General features: G+C 49.1%; 1 long non-coding RNA gene across 1 annotated transcript; it reads left to right on the top strand.

The window, feature by feature from the left end:
• On the top strand, positions 1 to 7,750 carry LOC149323178 (uncharacterized). The gene is made up of 3 exons (XR_016272479.1): positions 1 to 225; positions 340 to 505; positions 7,132 to 7,750. It is a non-coding gene; the product is annotated as an uncharacterized LOC149323178 (long non-coding RNA).
• Positions 7,751 to 8,774: the final 1,024 nt, after the last annotated feature.

The raw sequence follows: 8,774 nt of genomic DNA, 5'->3' as shown, positions 1-8,774 counted from the left end.
TTATACTTTCTGGTCACCTGCAGCCCTTCTTCACAGATTTTCTGAACTGTGGTCAGCTATCTTGAAGCCAGGTCTGCCTCGCAGCTTCTTCACAGTCTAAATCCACAGCAAAAACTTCTCTAGCATGGGCAGGGTGACAAGATATCCTAATCACTAAAGGAGGATAAGGCACCGCCAAATGTAGTTACAAATTCTACATGGGTGCTGCCACTTTGTACATACTGTGTACGTACTAGGGTTGGGGGCATCTGAAAGAGACACCCCTGGGCAACCCTAGGGTACCTGTCTAGAAAGGGCCGAGTGTAACTGACAGTGGGTCTGTTATTTTTCCAAACCCAGTTCAAGGAACTTCTCAATGAGAATGTTGAACTCCATGAAAAGGTCAGTCAGCTTGAGAAGAAGGACATTGATGCCACAAAAGAAAATTCAGGAGTTGGAAAAGAAGGATAGTCTGCATGTCCGAATGATCCATTATCTCCAGTGAATTGGAACATGTTCTCAGGCAGTAAGTGTGGCCATCTGTCGGTGGTGGTTTAATTTAGATTTCCTGCATGGCAGAATGGGGTTGGACTGGATGGTCCTTGCAGTATCTATGGCCCGACAGGCACCCTAGTACGTACTCCATATGTACTAGGGTTGCCCGAGGGCGTCTCTTTCAGTAAAGAAAGAATCAATATTGTCCTCGTTGTACAATCTGGGAAATCTTTTCATGTCAGCATGAGGCAACTGATTTATATCAGCACCCATTTGAGTTTGAGGGGTTCCCTGGTCTAAATTTCTCATCTTAATTTCATGTCCATTCCTTTTTCCTTCAAATTCCCTCTCTTTTTCAAGTTCAGCTTGTCTTAAACTTATTCTTCCCATTTCAAGTTTCTTTTCTCTTTCAATTTTGGCCATTTCTCTTTCTCTTTCAGTTCTGGCCAATTCAATTTCTCACTTGATTTTCCAAATTTCCAAACTTTCTTGATGTTCAGAAATTGAAGTGTCAAGACTAGCTACCATTTCTTCTCTAACCTCCTCCGCTTCTACCATTTCTGGCACTGCTGGAGGTTTGACTCTTTAGGAGGCATGTTCTGAGTATTTCCCTACAATTACCTAAGACTTTTACCTCAGGAAATACTTCTAAATATCAGTGCCTCAACTGAGTAGGAAGATAACATTTAGTTCATGATGGCAGATTAGTGATTCCTTATTTTACCCCAAATTTTTTACCTCAGGAATCACTCTCAAAATTGATTTTCTAAGTGTGCTCTTGTTTTACTATTATTTTCAGAAGGAATGGCTCTTCCACTCTCTCTGTTAGTTATCTCCTTATTTCTCTAGTCCCCTACAATTACCTCAGCAGTTTACCTCAGGGACTAGGTATTGTCTAGCCTGGTCAGTCTCCAAATAATCTCCCACAAGTTACCCTTTATATTTCCCTCAGAGATTATTCTACTGACGCAAACTAGATTCTTAAGTGTTGAACTTTCTACTCTAAAGTTCAAACCAAATATTGGGTATCTGGTAATTTGTACTCAGAACCCTATCGCCACAACTTCAGCACACTTCCAGCCACCAGATTTTCCATATCCCAAAATATGTCACACCCACTCTAAATTTCTAAGGTTCAGTAGTGTACTTTTGTTTTTTTAAAAAACTCTGGCCATGTGGTTTTTGAAACAATAATAAAAGTTTATTTGAAAATACAGCTGCACAAAGCGTTATGGATACAAAATTGTTGTAGTAGTTGTTCTTTGTTACATAGATGTATCCTATGTCCTTATTGTTAATTACATTGTTAATTTAATAACTCAGGCTATTAAATCCCGCAGGATATTAAAGAACCAAATCCCTTTCTTTAGAGTTCAGTTCACTCTGAGTCTCTTTCAGACTCCAAATATTTTTACTGTCCCTATCTGGACCTAACAGACCCATCACAGTCTATAGCAGTGACGGCAAACGTTTTAGAGACTGAGTGCCCAAACTGCAACCTAAAACCCACTTATGTGTGCCCACAGAGAGGGCTCTGAGTGCCACTTCTGGCACTCATGCTATAGGTTCACCACCACTGGCCTATAGCTAAACCCTAACTAACAGTTCCTTCTATAACTTTCAGAATGGCGTCCACTCTTGGACTCAACAGTTCCCCCAACTGCCAATTTCAACTGCCAACACAAAACTTTTTAAATCTTCCCAGACAGCATTCTATTGGGTGAAGGCAGCTGGCTTGTGATTGGCTGAGATCCCCCCACCGCCCCGTCCAACCTGTCTATTCTCTACAGCATATTTTTAAACTAATTTATTTAAAATAAAATAAAACAAAATAAGGAGAATAAGGTATTCCTAGTGTAATACAGAATTGGTTGGCTCTGTTGAAAATTTCTGTTGAGTATACCCAATCCCCATAAAAGTGGTTTGTTCAAGTCCATGGACTCAATACAATATCTACCCTTCATTTTCACGTAGATTATAGTTCTGTTTTAGTCATAGCTGTGGCTAGCCCCCTCCACCTCCTCGCCGGACACCGTTGCCAGAGCCGCGTTTCTGCCGGGTGGCCTCCTCCCGGGGTGTCGGAGGTGCGCAGCTGCGCACCGCCCCGGGAGTGTCGCCCACAGACTGCAAAGGGGACCGCTGCGGAACTCTGTTTTTACCTTTGGCTGGCCTTGGCGTTTTGCGGCAGCCGGGGAAGGGCTCTTTAAGGGACATCTGGGGGGAAGGCAAGGAGGAGGCTCACCAGGTGAGAGCGGTGAGCATAAAGCCGGGCGTCCGGACCTTCCTGCCACGCCCCCTCCGCCTCCTCGCCGGACACCGCTGCCAGAGCCACGTTTCTGCCGGGCGGCCTCCTCACGGGGTGTCGGAGGTGCGCAGCTGCGCACCGCCCCAGGAGTGCCGCCCACGGACTGCAAAGGGGACCGCTGCGGAACTCTGTTTTTACCTCTGGCTGGCCTTGGCGTTTTGCGGCAGCCGGGGAAGGGCTCTTTAAGGGACATCTGGGGGGAAGGCAAGGAGGAGGCTCACCAGGTGAGAGCAGTGAGCATAAAGCCGGGCGTCCGGACCTTCCTGCCACGCCCCCTCCGCCTCCTCGCCGGACACCGCTGCCAGAGCCGCGTTTCTGCCGGGCGGCCTCCTCCCACGGGAGACCGCAGGTGCGCAGCTTTTATTGGGCTTAGGGAGGTTGTGGGTTAGCCTTAGAGCAGAGGATGCCTGAGGTGGCTAACCTCTGCTCTCTTAATTGCTCGGGTCGGGTGGGGGGAGATTATGGATGTGGGGGATGCATGGGCTGGGGAGGAAGGGGATAACATCGTTACGAGCGGAGCTCCTATTGAGGTAGTGTGGGGCAGGGGGAGGTATGGCGGTGGGAGAAGGGACTTGCGTTCCAGGGGAAGGCGAGATCGATGCGTCATATCTATCTCTCCTTCCTGTCCCCCTCCCAACCTAAGGGACCTGAGGGTCACTCCAACCGTGCCACAAACCCTGTGGCTGCTCCTGTGCAATGCCAGATCGATTAACAACAAGTCCCACATCCTCCACGACTTGTTGGAGGACCAAAATTGTGATCTGGCTTGCATTACCGAGACCTGGCTTGGGCCTGAAGGGGATGCTGTGTGGGCTCAGGCCCTGCCTGCTGGGTTCTCGGTGAAGGACCAGCCCAGGTTAGGTGGGCGGGGGGGTGTGTGGCCTTGATACATAGGAACACCGTGTCCCTCACCAGGAACCACATCCGACAGATGTCCTACATCGAGTGTATTTACCTGACCCTAAAAGCGAGGGACAGTCTAGGGATTCTGTTGGTGTATCGGCCACCCCGTGCGCTAACGGACTCCTTTAATGAGCTGACACAGCTGGTCGCTGAACTGATGCTGGAGACGCCCAGGCTACTTGTCCTGGGTGACTTCAACATCTCCCTCATGGCCAGCTATGTTCCACCCGGTGCGGCTCACGAATTCATGGATACCATGGCGGCCATGGGCCTGTCCCAGCTGATTTCGGGTCCTACGCATTGCGCGGGTAATACGCTTGATTTGGTCTTCTGTTCGGATGCGGATAATCCGTGGGCGGAAATAACTAATATTTCCCCCCTGCCATGGACGGATCATTTCCTGGTAGAGGTTACAATCAAGGTCTCTACCCAGATCCCCCCCGGGGGTGGTGGACCTATTAGGATGGTCCACCCTCGAAGGCTGATGGAACCCAAAAGGTTCCAGGAAGCTCTAGAGGGACACATGGTTGGTAGTGATGGCGTCTCTGTTGATGCCCTGACTGGTATCTGGAATACTGGTCTCTCTAGGGCTATACACAGTATCGCTCCCAAGCACCCTCTCAGACCCGCTTCCAAGTGCAAGCCCTGGTATACGGAAGATCTCCGGGCAAGGAAGCGGGAACTGCGACGGCTAGAGTACCGTTGGCGGAAACACCTTTGCTTAGACGACAAGGCTCTCCTAGACCAACTGTTAGAGGACTACAGAGAGGCGATACGAGCAGCAAAGAACTTGTTCTATGGTGCTCGTATTGCGTCCGCAGAGTCGCATCCAGCAGAGTTGTTCAGGGTGGTCAGGGAGCTAACTCAGCTCCCTCCTGCCCTGAACCAGATCCTTGAACCTTCTAAGGCCTGCTGTGACCAATTTAATAACTTCTTCGCAGATAAAACCTCTCGGATAAGTGAAGGTCTTAACGCCGACATTATAGCAGAACCTAGGGTAGAGGCGTCCAGGGCCTCCGTGGACTCCATTAAACTGGATCGGTTTGAGTTGGTAACTACCGATGATGTGGACAAGATCCTCGGAAGTGTTCGGAAGACAACCTGCTCTCTCGATCCCTGTCCCTCGTGGCTAGCGGCCCAGGGGGGACCGGCAGTAACTTCACTGTTACGCCGGATCATTAATACATCTTTGAGGGGAAGGGCAATTTCCATCTGATTTAAAATTGGCCATTGTTAAACCTTTATTAAAAAAGTCCTCCCTCGACCCCCTGGTACATAATAATTATCGGCCAGTCTCGCTGCTGCCATTTTTGGGGAAGGTGATCGAGAGGGCGGTTGCACTCCAGCTTCAGGTGGTCTTGGATGAAACGGATTATCTGGATCCATTTCAAACTGGCTTTCAGGCGGGTTACGGGGTTGAGATGGCCATGGTCGCCTTGGTCGATGATCTCCGTCTGGGCATCGACAGGGGAAGCGTGTCCCTGCTGGTGCTCTTGGACATCTCAGCGGCTTTCGATACCATAGACCATGGTATCCTTCTGGGGCGCCTGGCAGAGGTGGGAATCGGGGGCACTGTGCTCCAGTGGTTCCGGTCCTACCTCTCTGGGAGGTCCCAGATGGTGCAGCTGGGAGATGTGTGCTCCGATGAGCGGGCCCTTAAAACCGGGGTCCCTCAAGGAGCCATTCTGTCTCCCATGCTATTTAACATTTACATGAAACCGCTGGGAGAGATCATCCGGAGACATGGGGCGCGGGGTTATCAGTATGCTGATGGCACCCAAATAATCTTCTCTATGTCTCCGACTGATGCAGTGACTGAGGATGGCGTCTCTCCTCTCGTGGCCTGTCTGGAGTCAGTAATGGACTGGATGAGGGAAAACTGACTCAAGCTGAATCCAGAGAAAACGGAGGTACTTGTGATAGGTTCCCCTGGTCCAGGAATGGTGGCGGTTCCACCTGTCCTGAACGGGGTCACGCTCCCTGTGAAGGACTCCGTGCGCAGTCTGGGGGTGCTTCTTGACTTGTCGCTTCACCTGACTGCTCAGGTGAATGCGACGGTCAAGAACACCTGCTATCAGCTTCGGCTCATTCGCCAGCTGCGCCCATACCTGACCCAGAGGGACCTTGAAACTGTGGTACATGCTCTGGTAACCTCGAGACTGGACTTCTGCAATGTACTCTACATGGGGCAACCCTTATACCAAACCCGGAAGCTACAAATGGTGCAGAATATGGCAGCCAGGCTGGTCACTGGTACTTCCAGGGCCAGCCATATAACACCGGTGTTAAAAGACCTCCATTGGCTGCCCATTCGCTTCCGGGCACAATATAAGGCGTTGGTGATCACCTATAAAGCCCTAAATGGCTTGGGCCCGGGATACCTGAAGGACCGCCTCTCCCCGTATATTCCGTCCCGCACCCTCAGAACATCTGGGCAGCAGGTATCGGGGGCTAGGCTCACCTCCACCATGAGGAGGACTTTTTCCATCGCCGCCCCGGCCCTTTGGAACACGCTGCCCACAGAGCTCCGCTCGGCCACCTCCCTGGCCCAATTTAGAAAGGACTTGAAAACCTTTCTATTTCAGTCTGCATTCCCCGAGTAAAGTCCATCCAGACCTCCATTCCTCTTTAAGAGCAAGAGGATCGGCTAACGGGGCTTTTAGTTATTTTTATTTTTATTGTATGTATTTTTATACTAATGTATGTTGTTTATTTGTATTGTTGTTATTTTACTGTGAACCGCCCTGATCTTTGGAAGGAGCGGTATAAAAATAAAAATTTTATTTATTATTATTATTTAGCTTCCAGAGTAAGTTATGTAACTGCCTTCAGCTTGGATGAAAGCGAAAGTCTCTTTGGTTTCTATTTCTCAAGCAGACATGTAATCCAAGGAAGGGGAAATTCCTTCCTTCTATGGTTAAAAAACAGGAAAGAAGGAAATCCCCTACTTATATTTAGAAAGAGGGGCCTCATGTGCTATGATGTGTGTAAAATAATAATAAAATAGTAATAATAATAATAATAATTTACTTATACCCCGCTCTTCAGCCAAAAGGCTATCAGAGCAGCTTACAAATTGTTAATTAGTCATTTCCCTGCCCTCAGGCTTACAATCTAAAGAGACAAGACACAAAAGGAGAAGGGAATGGCACTGGGGAAGGAGAAAAGTCCAGCAGATCTGCTCTCCCTCTGAGGCCTGGACCATGGCAGATGGACTGGAGGGAGGGCCCTTCTTTTTACTCTGATTAGACTGACCTGTCCTTCTCTCCCTGTGGATGATGGTGGATGGAGGGGAGGGCTCTTCTTTCAGGCAAGCCCTGATGGAGTTGGGTTGCCTTTCTTTCTCTGTGGATGTACTCTGAGTTTGCGTTTATGCCACAGTTTGCTGATGCTTTCTTCCCTTCTTGTCTCTTTTTCCTTTTGTGTTATGTCTTTGGTGCAATTGTCAGCTTTGGGCTCCAGCTCCTCAATAGACACCAGTGAGTGCAGCAGGCTGCTCTCCAGATGAGCCTCCCGGTTAGCTCGGAGCAGCTGAAGGGCCACAGGAAAGCCAGCCATGTCCACTCGTCTTCCTTGGGTGTCTCCACATGGAAGTACATGAAAGGCAGGTTGCTCTGGACCAGCAGCTCCAAGACCAGCTGGGTCTTCAACCTCAATCGAATCCTCAACCACAATCCAGTGCAAGTTCTTTATGCACATGAACATCTGCAAAAGATGCACAAGCTCAGCTTTCTGTACCAGCCTAGCATATGTGGTCATGATAGCATAAATAAGAGGCAATGCTTGCTCTGCTGGCTCTGGTGCTTTTCATCGCCATTGCAGCTGCTTCATTTCATTCTGCACTTGGGCAAGCTTCTTCTCCTTGGCATGGATAAGATCACTGGCTGACTTCAGGTGCTGGGTGCAGTCACAGGGCTGCCCCAGCTGCAGCAGCGCATACATCGGACCGCTCAGAGAAACCAAGAAGCAGATGACAAAGGGGACCACCCGATTTACCGGGTTGGTCAGGTTGCTGCGGTGGGAGGTTGGGCCGTCTTCCAGGGGGCCTGGTTGTGGTGGGCTGCTTGCCTGGCAAAGAGCGTGCGACCCTGGCAGCCAGCTGCAGCGCTTTGGGTCCTCTGGGAGCGGGAAGAAGCACTGTGCCACTGGTCCACCTCTGGGCTGGGAGACTACAACTCCCAGCCTCCCCTTCGAGGGCGGAAGTGGCCGATTGGTGGCTTGCTGGAGCTGCGGCTCTGGATTGGCAGAGTGGTCGGGTTGCTGTATTTAATAAAGTTGTGGCCTTTTTTCTGCCAATTAGTTGTATTGTGTCTTATTCACCCCTCCCCTCCTCAGCAAAAACATTTTTCAACTTCACCTTCATTGTGGCACCGCCAGCCGAAAGGAGGGATGGAGGGGTCCTTTGCAGCCGCTCAGCATCGCCCCTCCATCCGCCCTTCCTACCCAGGGTTCCCCCTTGGACTCCTTCCCTCTAACCCCCTCCTCCACATCACTTCAACTGCTAAGTTTATTGTGGCTGTAACCTTGTGCATCAGTATTCGGGAGTGAGCTCTTTGTGATCTTCTTATGAACAAACATGCATAGAATTGGACTGCAAACTGCTTTGGCAAACTTCCACACCAGAATAGAGTCAGTATCTGTAATATAACTCACCTTAAGGAATGACTGAAAATGTGAACTTTAGAGAATTTAAAAATGGTATACAGATGTATATCCAAAACTCTGCAAGTAGCAAACCAGTGCTTCAATTGCAAAGAGCATAACCTACTTATATTTATAAATGATCCTGTGCTGGTTTTTTGTTTGTTTGATGATCATTTGGTAAATAGATAAGGCAGGTGTTTGAACACCGTTTATTATCTTATTGCTGAAAATGTGCCAAGCACATGAGGGCAACTATATTTTTGTGAGGGCAACTCAAAGATGGTAAAACGCCAAGCAAACGTTCAGAACTCTTGACAGCAGGATATGTGAAAAGGATCTAGGGGTTTTAATAAACCGCAAGCTAAACACAGTGGTGGCCGAAAAGGCCAATGTAATTGTTGGCTACAGCAGTAGGAGCACAGTATCCAGATCAAGTGAAGTAACAGAA

The sequence above is a fragment of the Sceloporus occidentalis genome, unplaced genomic scaffold (genome assembly GCF_023333645.1).
Source record: "Sceloporus occidentalis isolate IW3139 unplaced genomic scaffold, rSceOcc1.0.p SCAF_1, whole genome shotgun sequence".
Classification (NCBI taxonomy): Eukaryota; Metazoa; Chordata; class Lepidosauria; order Squamata; family Phrynosomatidae; genus Sceloporus; species Sceloporus occidentalis.
The sequence above is the reverse complement of the archived record's forward strand: the minus strand, read 5'-3'. Positions and strand labels throughout refer to the sequence as shown.